Source organism: Globicephala melas, chromosome 17 (assembly GCF_963455315.2).
Source record: "Globicephala melas chromosome 17, mGloMel1.2, whole genome shotgun sequence".
Classification (NCBI taxonomy): Eukaryota; Metazoa; Chordata; class Mammalia; order Artiodactyla; family Delphinidae; genus Globicephala; species Globicephala melas.
Window position 1 is genome coordinate 11354009 of NC_083330.1, and position 18850 is coordinate 11372858.

The 18850-nt window shown below is 37.6% G+C and overlaps 1 protein-coding gene and 1 pseudogene across 1 annotated transcript in view; one reads left to right on the plus strand and one right to left on the minus strand.

Moving 5' to 3' along the window:
- PDE7A (phosphodiesterase 7A) overlaps positions 1 to 18850 on the minus strand; it is a 113889-nt gene that overhangs the window by 58365 nt on the left and 36674 nt on the right. The window lies entirely within an intron of this gene.
- Positions 651 to 806, plus strand: LOC115854979 (large ribosomal subunit protein eL39-like; annotated as a pseudogene).

Sequence of the window (18850 nt, forward strand, 5' to 3'; positions counted from 1 at the left end):
GTACCAAAATGTTCATTGCAGCTCTATTTACAATAGCCCGGAGATGGAAACAACCTAAGTGTCCATCATTGGATGAATGGATAAAGAAGATGTGGCACATATATACAATGGAATATTACTCAGCCATAAAAAGAGACGAAATTGAGTTATTTGTAGTGAGGTGGATGGACCTAGAGACTGTCATTCAGAGTGAAGTAAGTCAGAAAGAGAAAAACAAATACCGTATGCTAACACATATATATAGAATTTAAGAAAAAGAAAATGTCATGAAGAACCTAGGGGTGAGACAGGAATAAAGACACAGACCTACTAGAGAATGGACTTGAGGATATGGGGAGGGGGAAGGGTACGCTGTGACAAAGTGAGAGAGTGGCATGGACATATATACCCTACCAAATGTAAAATAGATAGCTAGTGGGAAGCAGCCGCATAGCACAGGGAGATCAGCTCAGTGCTTTGTGACCACCTAAAGGGGTGGGATAGGGAGGGTGGGAGGGAGGGAGACGCAAGAGGGAAGAGATATGGGAACATATGTATATGTATAGCTGATTCACTTTGTTATACAGCAGAAACTAATACACCATTGTAAAGCAATTATACTCCAATAAAGATGTAAAAAAAAAAAAAATTATGGGAATTTGCTCCTCGCCATGTCTTTTCACAAGACTTTCAGGATCAAGTGATTCCCAGCCAAGAAACGAAAGCAGAATCGTACCATTCCCCAATGGATTCGAATGAAAACTGGTAATAAGATCAGGTACAACTCCAAGAGAAGACATTGGAGAAGAACCAAGCTGGGTCTATAAGGAGCCTTGCGTATGAAGTGGCACACATATTTATGCTGTGTCAAGGTCACTTCCATCTTACCACATCACTCTGAGAACATCACTACTATCTGAACAGCTGGATGTGTTTTATTGGGAAAATGATTTTTCTCTTTGTGCTTCTGCACTAGTGCTTTGGCTCAGTACTAAATATGTGAGACCTTTTGTCGGAAAAAAAAAAATTATGGAAAAGTAGAAATGGTCACAATTTCCAGAAGGAAAAAAATCAGTGGTGTAGATTTGACAACTGTAGAGTTTGGACTTAGGCTGCTAGTATATAAGACCAGGAAAATGTCACAGACGCTGGACACTTTAATTTCAGCAAGGCTGCACACATAGTCTCTGGAGGCATCCTTGAGAACAAAAGAGAGCAATGTTAGGCTGACTCCTAGCTGACTGAACAAACATAACCAGAGTTCAAGTACCGGATGTCAAGCTGGTGGAAGAATTCTAGAGGTCGCTGACAGAACTCTACCTTTGACTTTGTCTTATTCCACAGTTTATTTATTGGGATGCAGATCGGACTAATGCATATCGTATCTGCATATAAAACACAAAGTATAAACCACCGTGCTTAATTACAAAATAAAGAGAGAATGAAGTATGAATTTTAAAATAAAATAAACTGCATGCATATGGAACAATGGAAATGGAGTTTACAAGTTTCCTTAAAAAAAAAAAAAAGGCCAGAATGTTTAAACTCTAAATTAATAAGAGACAGTAAGTAAAGGCAATCTTAGGAAGCACTGAGAGTCAGGTAAGTATCCAAATCCAGGCTCCTCCACTGTTCTCAGTACAGGCCACATGGATAAGACTGAATTCAGTTCTCAGTATTACACTGGAAGATGCATACATACATAACATCTTTAAATGCAGATAAGGATAATATATAAACTGCTATAAGATAAAATAAGCCAAGGAGTTCAGCTTTATTCTGTGAAATTATGAAAGGTGGAAGTAGACCAATGGGCACAAGTTTGTGGAAAACAGAATTTGATTCAATATTACTTTCTAAGAACTTTCTACAGTTAGAACCATGGAAGTTGAAAGCTGCCGCCTCAAACTAGCCTCTGTCAAGGCGGTTGTGGAGCAGGCTAGAAAAAATGACCTTCAAGGTCTCTGCCAGTTCTAAGATCCCACAATACTATACCCGACTCGATTTCATAATCAAAGAAGCCTTTCTAAGAAAGCTGCCACCACACCCCACAGACCCAGCCACACTGATTTCCTCAGAGTTACTAACATCTAAGTGGTTACTGGTATTTATCTCAAAAGGTAATTTTTAAATGAGAACTATTTGTAGGTAAGGAAAAAAACTTCACACTAAAAATACTAGTACGAACTGACCACTACTTGTGGGTAAATATATATCAAAATATTTATAACATAAATACTAAAGAAGAAAAATACTAATCTCTCAGAGATTGGTCAAATTTAAAAAGGAAACGCCAACTGTCAACAATTGTTTCCCTCTCCAAACCAATGAGAGTAGAAGCCCAAAAAATTTCTGAAGTATACTTGAGGCACACCGAATAGTACTGTTTCATCTCCACATATAGTACTGCAAGGGAAAGGAGGAGACGCACAAAGAGATTTTGAGATCTCCACTGTGCTGGGCATGAAGGATATAACACAAATGGACACAGTCCTTGCCTTCACACAGCTCAGATTTTTGTGGGGACTACAAACAATCATAACAAATAACCACGATTACAAGCAAATGTAAGATGCTCTGAGTGCCAAGTATGACACTTAACCCAGGATTCAGTCATAGCTAGGAAGACCACTGGGGAAAAGTGACACATAATCTGACTCTTAAATGATTTCATAAGAGTTTGTCACACAAGAGGTGGGGGAAAGAATTCCAAGCACAGAAAAAGCAGTATTTGCAAAAACCCGAGGTAAGCAAAATCACGGCTTGTTTATAAAAATATAAACAAGGTTCAATAAATGATAGGACAACTAGTAGTGGACTAGAACTCCCATCATGAACAACTAGAGAACTAGGCTATCTATGAGAAACACTGCTTTCAGATGTTAGACAAGTAGGATAGGACTTTGATCCCTGAGAGAAGGGGGAAGAAAACAAATAAGGTGAGACCTGTAATTGCCTAGGTTTCTTGAAAGCAGTTACCAAACCCCAAGGCAGAGCAGAGTAACCCTGCAGAGCAAGAAGTCTCACAAAGTTGAGGACTCAGAGACTGGAGTTCAGGGAGGGTACAATACTTGGATTTTGCAGGGCTGAGTACCAGACAGGAAGAGCCGTGAAGATAACGGGCTCCAGAAGCCTGAAAATGGGTCTCCTTGAGTCTCTGGCTAAATACTAAGCTAGCCATGTGTAGAATGAGATACCATGAGGCTGGGAAAAGAACTACAGGGGAGCTGGGAAACATCTGGTCCCCACCAAGCACAGTGAAGAGCTCTCACACAATACCTGGGACATTCCATAGCGACCCAAGAAATGCCAGAGCACAGGAGAAGGGCAAATGTAGCCCATCAATGCAGAACGTTCTACTGGCCAGCATTGTTCTGGACCCCCACTAATGATGCCTAAAATATGCCTAAAAGGATCAGGCTGATCCACAAGTAACTAAATTGCTTATCAGATCAAAACTCAACACTCTTTTAAAGATGACAAGTGAAAAATAACGAATTAGGAGAATAAACAAGAAAATGTGACCCCAAACGGGGTGATGGTGGGGAGTCAATAAAAACCCAGAAATGAACAAGATGATGGAGTTGGTAAATTAAGGACTTTTACAATGCTACTGTAAATATATCCAAAGATTTTAAAGAAAACATGCACACTGAAAAAAGAAACTGAAACTTAAAAAAAAAAGGATCACTTATAGCTAAAAAACATAATGTCTAAACTAAAAATTTGCAGTTGGGCTTAACGGCAGACTATAGAAGAGATCAACAGAAATTACCTAAACATTTTCCAAATTTGATGACAACTATTAATCCAGATATCAAAGAAGCTCAGTGAACCCCAAATAGGAGAAACACAAAGAAAGCCACACCAAGATACATCACAATAAAATTACTAAAAAAACCAACTGATACCAAAACCAAAGACATTACAAAAGGGAATCATAAACCCAATCACTCATAAACATAGACACAAAGATGTATAAGAAAATATTAATAAATCAAATCCAACAATATATAAAAAGGAAATGCATTATGACTAAGTGGAGATTATCCCAAGAATCCAAAATTGGTTTTCTGTTCCAAAAAAGCAATAAATGTAATTCAACATATTAGAATTAAAAAAAAAATCATATAATCATTTCAACTGATAAAGAAAAGGCACTGAACAAAATTCAACTCATTTATGCTAAACACTCTTACTAAACTAGGAATAAAAGGAAACTCCCTCATCTGATAAAGGACATCTATTAAAAAACCTACAGCCATCATCATACTTAAAAATTAAATGCTTTTGCCCTAAGATCACAAAAAAAACCAAGGATGTCTGCTTTACATCTTTAATATGGTATTTAAAGTCAGAGCCACTGCATTAAGGCAAGAAAAAGAAACATACAGCATACAAATTGGAAAGAAAGTAGAAAAACTTTTATTTGCAGACAATTATCATCTATATAGAAAATCATAAAAACCCTACAAAAGAATTTCTGGAACTAATAAAAAGTTAGCAATGTCACAGGACACAAATTTGATATATAAAAATCAACTGCATTTCTCTATACTCGTAAAAAATGATTGAAAAATGAAATTAAAAAAATACTACTTCCAATAGCATCCACAAACATCAATACTTAAAGACAAATTTAATAGAATATGAGCAAGATCTGTACAATGAAAATTATAAAACATTTTTAGGAGAAATTAAAGACCTAAATAAATGGAGAAATATATCATGTTGTTACAAGACTGAATTGTGTTTTCCCCAAAAGATTTGTCAAGGTCATAATGCCCAGTACCTATGAATGTGACTTTACTTGGTTCCTTGCAGATGTAATCAAGTTTAAGATAACAGTATACTGGGTTAGAGTGGGCTTGAAATCCAGTATAACTCATGTCCTTATAAAAAGAGAGAAATCTGGACACAGACACACTACCACACAAAGGCAGAGACTGGAGTAATGCATCTACAAGCCAAGGAATAACAAGGATGGCCGGCAACCCCAAGAAGCTAGAAGAGACAAGGAAGGATTCCTCCCCAAGAGCCTTCAGAGAGAACATGGCCCTGCTGACACCTTAACTTCTGACTTCTAACTTCTAGAACCATGAAAAGAAATTTCTGTACTATAAGCCACCCAGTTTGTAATACTTTGTTTTGGCAGCCCTAAGAAACTAATACACATGTTTACGGATTGGAAGGCTCAATATTGTTTCCAATTTTTCTCAAGTTAATCTATAAATCCAACACAATCCCAATTAAAATTCCAGCATTTTTTTTTTTTTTAAGAAACTGACAAGCGAATTCTAAGATCTATATGGAAACACTAAAGATCTAGAATAGCCAAAAATGTTTTGGAAAGGAAAGAGAAGACTGGAGGACTTGTACTACCTGATTTCAAGACTTAATTTAAAGCTACAGACAATGTGGTTTTTACATAAAGGCAGACGCAGAGCATCAGAGCTCAACAGAGAGTTCAAAAACAGACCCACACTTATGTGGTCAATCGATATTTGACAAAGGTGCCCAAGTAATTCAAGGGAAAATGTAATCTTTTCAACAAATGGCACTGGAAAAACTATATAAACTTATGAAAAAAAAATCTCAACGTGCAATCTCATGCTATACAAAAAATTAACACAGATCATTATATCTAAACATAAAGGCTAAAACAATAAAATTTCTAAGAAAAAGTACGAGAATATATTCATGATTTGGGGTTAAGTAAAGATTTCTAGATACAAAAACACTAGTCATAAAAAATGTTAATTATGCTTAATTATAATTAAAAACTTCTCTTCAAAGACAGTGTTAAGATATGAAAATGCAAACCACAGACTCAGATATTTGCAATATAAATATCTGACCAAGGATTTGATCCAGAATATATTATACATATATTAATGACAACTCATATCTTAATCACAACTAATTCAATTTAAAATATAGGCTAAAAACTTGAACAGTCACAAAAGAAGATATACGAAGATATATGCATAGCTAATACACCCACGAAAAGATGCTCAACATGTTTAATCACTGGAGAAATGAAAATTAAATGAAAATTAAATTTAATGAAAATTAAAACCACAAGATACCACTACACACCCAACAAGAACAGCTAAAATTAAAAAGACTGGCAATATCTAGTGTTGGGCTGTGGAGCAATTAGAACTCTGCAAATGAAACATATGTCCCCAAAATGACCTGAACATGAATTTCATAGCTTCATTCATACAGGCATCCCTCAGAGATATTAAATGTTCAGTTCCAGACCACTGCAATAAAGCAAATGTCACAAAAAAGCAAGTCCCATGAATTTTTTGGTTTCCCAGTGCATATAAAAGTTATGTTTACACTATACTGTGGTCTATTCAGTGTGTAATAGCATTATGTCCAAAAAACCAATGTACATACTTTAATTTAAAAATACTTTATTGCTAAACAAAAAATGGTAACCATCATTTGACAATGCAGGGTTGCCACAAATCTTCAGTTTGTAAAAAATACAATACCTGCAAAGTGCAATAAAATGAGGTGTGCCTCTAGTCAAAGCTGGTAACAACACATGCATCCAACAACTAATTAACGGATAAATAAACTGTGGTATATCCATACAATGGAATACTGCTCAGCAATAAAATGAAACTACTGATATGTGCAATGACATGGATAAACCTCAAAAAACACTGTGCTAGGGCTTCCCTGGTGGCGCAGTGGTTGAGAGTCCGCCTGCCGATGCAGGGGACACGGGTTCGTGCCCCGGTCCGGAAAGATCCCACATGCCACGGAGCGGCTCCACCCGTGAGCCATGGCCGCTGAGCCTGTGCATCCGGAGCCTGTGCTCCGCAACGGGAGAGGCCACAACAGTGAGAGGCCTGCGTACCGCAAAAAACAAACAAACAAACAAAAAAAACAACACCGTGCTAAGTGAAAAAAAAATCAGGAAAAAAAGACTACATTTTGTATGATTCCATTTATATGAAGTTCGAGAACAAGCAAAACGAATCAGTAGTGGTGGTCTGGGGTAGGACCCCAAGGGAGCTTCTGGGGGTGATGGAAGAGCACAGTATATTGATTGGGATAGTAGCTGCATAGGTGTACCCATTTGTTAAAACTCATCACATTGTATAAATTATACCTCCATAAAGTTTAATTTCAAAAAGAGGAGCAAAATCTATTCCCTCCCACCCACAAAGGAAGTTTAGTACAGGTTACAGTGTAAAGTGAAGGTGGGAGTGGTAAGGGATTGAGACTAGAGAATAAGGACTGTCAACAATACTGCCAGTCTGAATTGTGTACAAAGGACAAAGGGAACCCATTGAAAGGTTTTATTTAGGAGAGTGATGCATAAATTATATTTTGGAAAAAATACTTTGGGTGCCAGTGGATGGAATGGATTAATACAGTGGAAGGCTTCCGTCTTCAGGAGCTCTGTAAGAAGGCTGCTGCCTTAATCCAGAATAAGACGATGGCTGAGATTAGGGGAGCGGTCACAGGAACAGAGAAAGGGGACAGGATTCAGGAGACTAATGTGCTCTGTTTCAGGAGAGGGCTCAGTGCCCCAAGGACAACTAAGTGGAGATGTCCATCCAGGAGTCTGGCTTGTGGTGAGCTGAGGAAGGGATTTGGGAGTAATCCCTCCCAAGCACTCAAGACCATGTGGCAAGATGACTCAAGGAGAGAAGATAAGACGGTTAAAACCAAAAGCTTCAGGCTTACAAACAGGAAAGGACTGGGAGGGCAAAAGACCAAAACTCGCCAATGGTAACTATTCAAACTAAACAGCACATCCCCACACGTTTATTTTCTCTCACACATAAATATAAATAACATTCCCTCTTACACCTCTGTAACATTAAAGCCAATAAGAAACAGCTTTAACTGTAATACAAAAAGCAAGTGACACGAAGGCCAACGCTCAACAAATTTCAAACTGCATCCCCTGTAGGGCTTGTTAATAGTTTCTTCCAGACCTAGGCCAGAGAAGGAACTTTTGGTTCAGCCCCTTCCTCCAATCTAGGCTCCCTTAGTTCCTTTACAAAATGAAAGCAAGATATAGCAGATAATATTAAAAATTCTGCCATCCAGTTCTGTAACAGACACTGATTTGGAAGAAGCAGCCAAGAATAAATTATAGCTAATCATCAAGACAAAACCTGTGTTCCTATTCCTATCGTTATTTACCTGGTGGCTGTAATGATTCGGTTTAAGTCTCTGAGATCACAAGAGTCATTTGATCACAGGATCATTACCAACAGCAGACTAGTTTAGAGAATGGACACTACCACTGAAAACAACTGAAAATGCTGGAAAATACCTACTGAAATGAATCCATGAGCTGGTAATAAAATAAGGAACACTCAGGCAAAAACTAAGTAAAGGCAGGTATGCATGAAGGCGGGCAGAGTACTGAAGCTGGCTCTCACTGCAACGTCAAAGTAAAGTGGGTGAACCTGAACTCTGCGTTTTCCACAACCTCCTGAGTATATCGAACAAAAGAAGCCCAAAGCCCAGGGTCTGGACAAAGTACAGAGCACCTCCCAGTAACTATTGCTAATGGAATACAATGAGCAATAATAATAACATTCTGTGCTCATTTAAAAAAATAGCTTGAATCAAATCATGTGCAATTTGACATCCATCAGCTAGGAGAACATGATACAAATTCACGCAGGCTAGCGAAAAGACTGTCCTCTTTTGAATTTGCCACCATTTCGATGAACTTAATTGCAAAGGCAATTAAGACTGATGCTACCTTAAGGAGCTGGAACTGGAACAATGTATAAAAAGCAACTTGGTAAAAGGTTCAGAAAAAAGAACTATGTTCTCTTAAATTAACACCACTGGTTTACATTTAATAAAATGAGAACACCAAGGCTTCTGTACTTCGCATATGTAATTATAATATTTTGTTTAAAATAGAATAGGCAAAGAATTAAAAGGGCAAAAATAACTTTTAACTTACATTGAGTACATGGTACTTCTTTGTTCAAAAGAAATGCCTTTATAATCAACACTCTACAAAGAAATTTAAAACTTAATTTATATCATCTAACATCAACAAATTCTCTCATTACAAAGAAATTTTCTTCATAGACACAAAAAGCACAATAAAAGGGAGAAAAAGTAGAGGGAATTAGTAGAAGTATGAGGAAAGAAAGAAGGAAAGGAGGGAAGGAAGGAAGGAAGAAAGAAAGAAAGAAGCAAAGAAGGAAAGAAGGAAAGAAAGGAGGGAGGGAGGGAGGGAGGAAGGAAGGAAGGAGGGAAAGAAGGAAAAAAGACAAAGAAAGAAGATACAGTAAAAATAAAATAAAGTATAATAAAATTATTGAATTAAAAAATTCTTATTTAGGAAAAAAAAAAAAAGCACAATAGAGGTTTCCAGAGGCTGGGAAAGAAGGGACTAGCAATTACTGTTCAATGGGTACACAGTTTCTGTGCGGCCAATGAGAAAGCTGGGCAAATGGACAGAAATGATGGTTTGTACATATAAAAATGGTTAAAATAATAAATTTTACGTTAGGCGTATTTTAGTACAATTTAAAAAGTACAGAGGAAAAATATTTTCATCTAATTTTCCTCAAAGTCTGGAATTCTCTTAAGTTTGAAATTCATGCCAACAACTATCTTCTCATAATTGAACCAGGAGAGCAGAGACTTTGGATCACGTACGTGATCATGGGTTCAAACCTGAGGTCTACCCTTCCTATCATGGAGTCTTGATACAAAAGTTACATTCTAAAAGCCTTGGCTTCCTCCAGCTGGATAATGGGAAAGTAGACAGCTAAGGTATGCTTAAAGATAATCCAGGAACATCACCGAGGTGTTCTTACCCAATTCTCCAACACAGTCCCAGGGAAGGGTCATTAACTAAAACTTATAAGCCTTTAAAAATCATTTAACACCCTCTAACCAGTGCTTTAATATATTCATGCACATCAAAGACTCAAATCAAATTCTATAAAATGGCTTTCCCCTCTCTACAGAGCAGACAATCAACCTAGCTCCTACTTAAATTACCAGGTTCTCTAAGTTACAATGTAAGACAGCCATGAAATTAAGAAAAAAAAAAAACTCATTAACTTACTCATTGGTTTTGCTCATGGTAAAAGCTTGACCATAATGCTCCCCTTATCAAATTTTTGTCAGTCATTACCCAATGGTAATAGTCCATTTTCAGTCAGTGGCATCAAAAACAGGCAGGCACGTAACAATCATAAATTTGCCCAAGTAATTCAGGGTCTAAGTCACAATTCTACCCCTTTAGGAGATCAGACATGGCGGGCATAGGCGGTGGTTTACCTCCTAAGTGTCCAATAGTCCGTGCACCCCACATGATACGGGTTACTCTTCTGACATCCTGCACTGTGTGTAATTTTATACCATTATTATCTGCATATAATGCTGTTTTTTTTTCTTTTTTTCTTTTTTTTTTTTGCGGTACGCAGGCCTCTCACTGTTGTGGCCTCTCCCGTTGCGCAGCACAGGCTCTGGACGCACAGGCTCAGCGGCCATGGCTCACGGGCCCAGCCGCTCTGTGGCATGTGGGATCTTCCCAGACCGGGGCACAAACCCGCATCCCCTGCATCGGCAGGCGGACCCTCAACCACTGCGCCACCAGGAAAGCCCTATAATGCTGTTTTGACATCTTAAAAACCTTTCTGACTGGGGAGACTTGCCCCTCCATGGGATAGCCAACTCTTAAAGATAGCCAGAAGCATGTCTTTGATTATGCAAACCAGCCAATCCAGAGCCGGACCTCCATCAGACCCTTGCATCTCAAAACAACTAATCATCCCAGGGTCAGGTACCAGGCAACTAGGGACCACTCCTGTAGCCCAAAGCCTGCAAAATGATTCAAAGTAACCAATTCTGAACGATTCACTCTGCCCCGCCTTGCCTTTGTCTAGGAAACCTGCATAGAGGCCATGGCCTAACTTTCCCTTCACTCCTGTCTTCTGTCTTCTGACCACCCTGGAGTTCTCCCACGTGGCCCTGTGTGGCGTACCAGGGCTCCTGTCTCTAGGACCCGTGAGCATAATACACCTTGTTTCTTCGTGAGCTTTTCCCATGTCTCCTCTGTGGCTGACTAATATGACTGACCATCTCATAAAAGAATACAAAACATATGCACTGATCGAGAAAATACAAAATGATCTAACACTGAGAGTTCAGTAGTTATGTGTAAATGAATTTTATTTAATCACAGGTATATCTACTTATATTTGAAAAGTAATAATATATATATATGTATGAGTCTGTTTTTTTAAGTTTACTATTGCAAATACATGTGGATTCATGAATCCCTTGCCCAAATCCGAGATTCTTCTGGGATTTGCCATTATCAATTAGGCCAGGTGTGCGTGTATGCATGCCCTTCCCCCTTCCTCCTCATCCTCACCCAAATACACACACTTCTGAAAGAGATGTGCCCCCTTCAGCACACCATCACATCGCTTAAAAAAAAAAAAAAACCCTGATAAAACTGAGGGGGAAAAGCTGATATGCGAAAAACTGATATGATAAGAAAAACCTATATGATCAAGGTTAAAAGGGGTGACACTCCAAAGAGCACAAAATCTTTAACCCTCTCATCAAACTGCATACACAGCACCTTATCATACATCCTCCCCTATACCCTATTAGCAGCATTTTTTTTATTAACAAGAAGATACAGAAAACCAGTTAATATTTGCCTTTTATGGCACAAATTTAACCTTATTATCTTATTTTCACCCTTTATGTACCCCAATTCCAACCAAATAATTTGCTCACAAAATTTCCTGATCACAGCCTGGACATGACAACTGCCACACCTATACCCAACTCATTTCCTTTATCTGGAATAAATTCCCTTCCACTTGGGAAAGCCACATCGGTTTTAACACCTCCAACATGTAGTTGTATAAAGAGAAAAATAAACAGTCATTTGGGCCATCCAAATGGCTTATTTCAAGATTTACTGAGGAAGCATTAAAAAAAAAAAAAAAACTGAAATATGTAATTTGATACAGCTGAAGGATTTATTGTATGAACAATTAAGAGCCAGTTACATAAAGTACAGGCAATTTACAACTGATGAATAAGATATATTTAAAGAGTTTCTTGTTTTGAACCTGGAATACAAACTGGTACTATGCAGCTGCATTCCTAATTTGAGGTAATGTTTCAAGTAAAATTGATTTAAAAATTATGACTCCTGTTCACTGAAAAGTTTCTGAAGTGTTGAGGAGAAAACAATTTTCAAAATTAGACAAGTAAACATTTAATTGAAAGGCAGTTATGAACCTCTCTCCCTATATACAAATTTAGTTACTTGTATTATTATACTTTACAACTTACATGAGTCTTTCTTACATTACTGTTTGAGTATAAATTGATAATAAGCTTTCTGGAAGGTAGTTTGGCAATGTTTATCAAAAGGCTTTAATCTACACCTAATATTTTAACTAGTCATACCACTTCTAGGAAATAATCTTAAGGAAATTACCGTAATGGACTGACTGGTTGATTACTAAAGTGAAATATGGACTACCTACAATCATTTAAAGTGAATGCTATAAAACATAAATGTTCTGTCTTCAAAAAGATTTAATTCTTGGATACTTTTAACTATTTCAAATTTGTAGTAAAAACAATGCACATATTCCATATGTAAATACAGAGAGAAAGCAGATGACTAGTTGCAGGGGCTGGGAGGGAGGAGTGAGGAATGACTGTGGGTAGAGTTTCTTTTTTAGGTGATGAAAATGTTCTGAAATTAGATCGTAGTGAAGGTGTACAATATTGCAAAACTTTGTGAATACACTAAAAAGCACACTGTACATTTTAAAAGGGTGAATTTAATGGTATGTGAGTCATTTCTCAAAAAATGCACATATTCAAACATTTAAATGTTAACTCTTTGGGGACCCCTACCAAAATATTAATTTATGCTCCCAGAGTAACATCTTTTCACATATATCTTAAATTAGGCCATTCTCTGGCGTCTCTGTATATGGATATGACTGTTTCATACACGTGTTACTGATTAGAAAAGTTTGGGCTCTGAATTAACCTCTTTTTCCATTTGTGCCTGTGCGTGGCTCCTTGTGTAAAACTGTGCTCCACCAAAGGAACCAGGCTCCATAAGCAAATGCCAGGCACAGCTCAGATGCATCTGTTCAGCATATATCTTCATTAAAACGAAGCAGCTTTATACTGACAGATGAACGTGTAAGAACACACTGGGGTTGTATATTATTATTTTAATGCTTAGTACAACTTTGGCTTACTTTTCTGACTTTACATTTATGACAAACAAGATGGACAAAATTTTAGATATTATTGCTGACAATACATTGAGACTAACATTTCCAACTATTTTTCCTTCAAAATTCTGGATCATTAATTTAAAAATATTCTGAAACTGCAAGGAAACCTCTAAATAAAATGCTGTTAAGATTTTTAAAACAGCTTTCTTGAGATACAGTTCACAAATAATACAATTCCCCCATTTAAATACACAGTACAATGGTTTTCAGTGTAGCCGCACATATGTGCAACCATCACCACTGTTAATATTTTTCTCTTCCCACAGGAAACCCCATACTTATGAGCAGTCAGTCCCCATTCTCCCTCCCTCAGCCCACAGCAACGACCTATCTTGTTTCTATCCTTACAGCAATCCAATGGAATCACACCCAATGTGACCTTTTGTGTCTGGCTTATTTTGTGTCTCGGCATGTTTTCGAGGTTCACCCAAGTTGTAGCATGTATCAGAAATTTATTCCTTTTTATTGTTTAATAATATTCCATTATGGACATAACACTTTTCGTCTGTTTATCAGTTGATGAACATTCAGGGTATTTCTACCATTTGGTTATTTAATAATGCTGTTACTGATATAAACATTCATGTACAAATTTCTGTGGGGCCCGGTTTTCCTTTCTCTTAGGTATATACCTAGAAGTGAGACTGCTGGGTCATGTGGTAACTCTACGTTTAGCATCTTGAGGAACTGTCAAACTGCTATCCCAAGAGGCCGTGCCATTTCACATTCCCACCAGCAGTGCACGAGGGTTCTGATTCCTCCACACCCTTGCTAAGACTTATTATCTTGATTTTTTAATTCTAGTCATCTCCCATTGTGGTTCTGATTTGCATTTCCCTGATGGAAAAGATGTTGGAGCATCTTTCATGTGTTTTTTGGCCATTTGTATATCTTCTTTGGAGAAATGACTATTCAGACCCTTGGTCCATTTTTTAATTGCATTATCTTTTCTTTTTTTAATTTATTTATGGCTGTGTTGGGTCTTCATTGCTGCACGCGGGCCTTCTCTAGTTGCAGCAAGCAGGGGCCACCCCTCGCCGTGGCGCGTGGGCCTCTCATTGTGGTGGCCTCCCCTGCTGCGGAGCACGGGCTCCAGTAGTTGTGGCACGTGTACTCAGTAGCTGTGGCTTGCAGGCTCTAGAGCACAGGCTCAGCAGTTGTGGCGCACAGGCCCAGTTGCTCCGTGGCATGTGGGATCCTCCCGGACCATGGCTCGAACCCGTGTCCCCTGCACTGGCAGGCAGACTCCCAACCACTATGCCACCAGGGAAGTCCCTCGAGTTCCTTTTCTATCCTAGAAATGACTCCCTTATTAGGTATATGATTTTCTCCCACTATGTGGGTTGTCTTTGCACTTTCTTGATAGTGTACTGTGAAGTACAATAATTAACTTTGATGAAATCTAATGTACCTATTTTTTTCTTTTGTTGCTCATGCATTTTTCAGATCAAAGAATCCTTTCCAAATCCAAAGTCATAAAGATTCACCCTATGTTTTCATCTAAGCTTTATAGTTTCGGTTCCTAAAATGAGATCTTTGATCCATTTTAACTTATAAGGATCAGCTTCATCCTTTTGCATGCGGCTAGCTATCCAGTTGTTCTACCACAGTTTACTGAAAAGGTACTCTTTCCGCATTGAATGGTTTTGGCACTTTTCTCAAAACTCAGTTGATCAAAGACACATGGATTTCTATCTCAACTCTCAATTCATTCCATTGATCTATATGTCTATAAGTATGAAAGGTAAGTACTGCAAGCTTAAGTGCCAGTACCACACTGTCCTGACTGCTGTTCCTTTGTAGTAGTAAGTTTTGAAATCAGGAAGTGTGAGTCCTATTTTGTTCTTTCTTTTTGAAAGATTGTTTATTGCTATCCTGGTTCTCTTGAAATTCCATATAAATTTTCAAGTCAGCTTATCAATTTCTATAGAGAAATAAGCTGAGATTCTGGGCTGAAACTATAGATCAACTTGAGGAGTACTGCCACCTTATCAGTATTTCATCTTTTGATCCATGAACATAGGGTATTTTCCCATTTATTTGGATTTTTGATTTCTTTAAATGTTTTGTAGTTTTCAGAGGATGTTTTGCACTTCTTTTGTTAAATTTATTCTTAAGTATTTCATTCTTTTTTTTTAAATTGAAGTATCGTTAGCTTACAATATTATATTAGTTTCAGGTGTACAACAGAGTAATTTGGTATTTTTATACATTACACATCAAAGTTATTAAAATATTAACTATATTCTTTGTGCTATACATTATATCCTGTGACTTATTTATTTTATACCTGGTACTTTGTACCTCTTAATCCCCTTTACCTATTTTGCTTATCGCCCCACCCAATTCATTGGTTCTCTTTATCTGTGAGTCTGTTTCATATTTGTTAATTTGTTTTGTTTTTTAGATTCCCATATATAAGTGAAAACATACAGTATCTATCTTTCTTTGTATGGCTTATTTCACTTAGCATAATACCCTCTAGGTTCATCCATGCTGTCACAAATGGCAAGATTTCATTCCTTTTCAGCACTGAGTAATATTCCACTGTGTGGCACACACACACACACACAACATATATATATATGTATCTATGTATAAAAATAAACACCATGTTTTCTTTATCCATTCATCTGTTGATGGACACTTAGGTTGTTTCCATACCTTGGCTATTGTAAATAATGCTGCAATGAATATTTCTGTGCATGTATCTTTTCAAATTATTGTTTTTGTTTTCTTTGGATAAATACCTGGAAGTAGAATTGCTGGATCATATGGTAGTTCTACTTTTTTTTTTTTTTAGTATTTATTTATTTATTTGGCTGCTCTGGGTCTTAGTTGCACACGTGGGATCTTCAGTTGCAACATGCAGGCTCTTAGTTGTGGCATGCAAGCTCTTAGTTGCTGCATGCGGGATCTAGTTCCCCGACCAGGGATCGAACCCGGGCCCCGGCATTGGGAGTGTGGAGTCTTGACCACTGGACTGCCGGGGAAGCCCCTGGTAGTTCTATTTTTAACTTTTTGAGGAACCCCCGCACTGTTCTCCATAGCGGCTGCACCAATTTACATTCCCACCGACCCTTAAATAAATTGCTTAAGAGTTTCCTTTTCTCCACATCCTCACTAACCCTTGCTATTTCTTGTCTTTCTGATGAAAGCCATTCTGACAGGCATGAGGTGATATCTCACTGTGGTTTTGATTTGCATTTCCCTCATGATTAGTGATGTTGAGCATCTTTTCATGTGCCTGTTGGCCATCTGTATGTCTCCTTCGGAAAAATGCCTATTTGCGTCCTCTTTCCATTTGTCAGCCAGATTGTTTGTATCAAAAAGACAAGACCTAAGAATAAATTTATCCAATGGGGTAAAAGACCTGTGCTCTGAAGCTATAAGACATTGATGCAAGAAACTGAAGACAACACAAATAAATGGAAAGATATACCATGCTTGTGGACTGGAAGAACTAACGTTGTTAAAATATCCATACTACCCAAAGCAATCTACAAAGTCAATGCAATCCCTATAAAAATACTAATGGCCTCTTTCACAGCACTAGAACAAATAATCCTAAAATTGGTGTGGAACCACAAAAGACCTCAAATAGCCAAAGCAATCTTCAGAGAAAAGAACAAAGCTGGAGGTACCATGCTCCCTGACTTCAAACTATACTACAAATCTACAGTAATCAAAACAGTATGGTATCAGCACAAACACAGACACACAGATCAATGCAACAGGATAGAGATCCCCCAAATAAACCCATGCACGTGTGTTCAATTAATCCACGATGAAGGAGGCAAGAATATACAATGGGGAAAAGATAGCATCTTCAACAAATGATAGTGGGAAAACTGAACATCTGCATGCAAAAGGATAAAACTGGACCATTTTTTTTTTACACCATATACAAAAATAAACTCGAAATGGATTAAAGACTTAAATGTAAGACCTAAAACCATAAAACTTCTAGAAAAAAACAGACAAGTATGTGATGTGACATTGGTCTTAGCAATATTTTTTTGGATGTGTCCTCAGGCAAAGGCAACAAAGGCAAACATAAACAAATGGGACATCAACCTAAAAAGCTTTTGCACAGGAAAGGAAACCATCAACAAAACGGAAAGGCAACCTACTGAATGGGAGAAGGTATTTGCAAATGATATGTCCAATAAGGGTAATATCCAAAATATATAAAGAACTCATACAACTCAATATTAAAAAAACAAACAACCTCAGGATTTTATTTTTTTTAATGTTACTGTAAATGGAATTGTTTTTAATTTCATTTTCAGTTGTTCTAGAGTATAGAAACAACTGATTTCTATATATTAACCTTGCATCTTGCAACCTTGCTGAACTAATTTATTAGTTCTAATAATTCCTTAGTATTTTCTAAAAAGAGGATCATGTCATCTGTGAATAGTTTTTCTTCTTCCTTTCTGATCTGGATGCCTTTTCTTCTTCTTGCCTAATTGACCCGGCTAGAACCTCTAGCACAATGTTGAATAGAAGTAACATGACTGGACATCCTGCCTTGTTCCAGATCTTATGGGGAAAGTTTCACCATCAAGTATGATGTTAGCTATGGGTTTTCATAAATACCCTTTATCAGGTTGAGGAAGTTCACTTCTATTCCTAGCTCTCTGGGTGTATTATTATTGATACGGTTATTACGTTAATTGAATTTTGAACATCAAACCACCCTGCATTCCTGAGATAATCCCACTTGGTCAGGCTGTATAATTCTTTATATATGTTGCTGGATTCAGTTTGTATTTTGTTTAGGATTTCTGTGTCCATATTCATATGATATATTGGTCTGTGGTCTCCTTTTCCTGAGAGGTCTTTGTTGGGTTTTGGTATCAGGGTAATGCTGGCCTCACAGAATGAGTTGAGAAGAATACTGTTAATATTTGCAATTTTTCTCGATGAATGAAAAATTTTATCACACATTCAAAATAAAATAGAAAAATAAATATCGAAGCTGATAATATGATTGGAAGAGCCATCCACAGTCCTGTGCAGACAACACTGTTGGTTGTATGTTCAATATCCACCTCTCCTTCCCTCCTTCCTAAAGCAACATTTTGTTCAGGTGTCTGGGCAGCCATGTGCTTCAGGGAAGTGCGGGCAGCCTCAGCCCTGAAGAGTGGGCCCTGACTGGTCCAAACCAGTCATACTGGGTCCATCTCTCTTGCCAGAGACTGAGTTAGAAATGGCCACGTAAAATAGGTGTGACGCAAAGTCTGCGGTGGGGCGCCTCATGGGATGGGTTTCTTTAAACTTAAAATGAGACAAAAGGAAAGATAGCCCATTTCTTCCTCTGGAAGCTGTTATGTCTGAATACATGGAACTACTAAAGCCACTGTGCAGCCATGGCATGAGCACAACTCCAACATACTGAAGCTAGCAAAACAGAAAGAAAGAACCTGGGTCAGTAATGATGATACTGAGCTGCTGAATTAACCAAATCTGGAGCCACTCTTTTTTTTTTTTTCATTTTCTAGACATGGTTTATTTTAATAAAAATACAGCTGAACATTTATCACAGATTACATGAAACT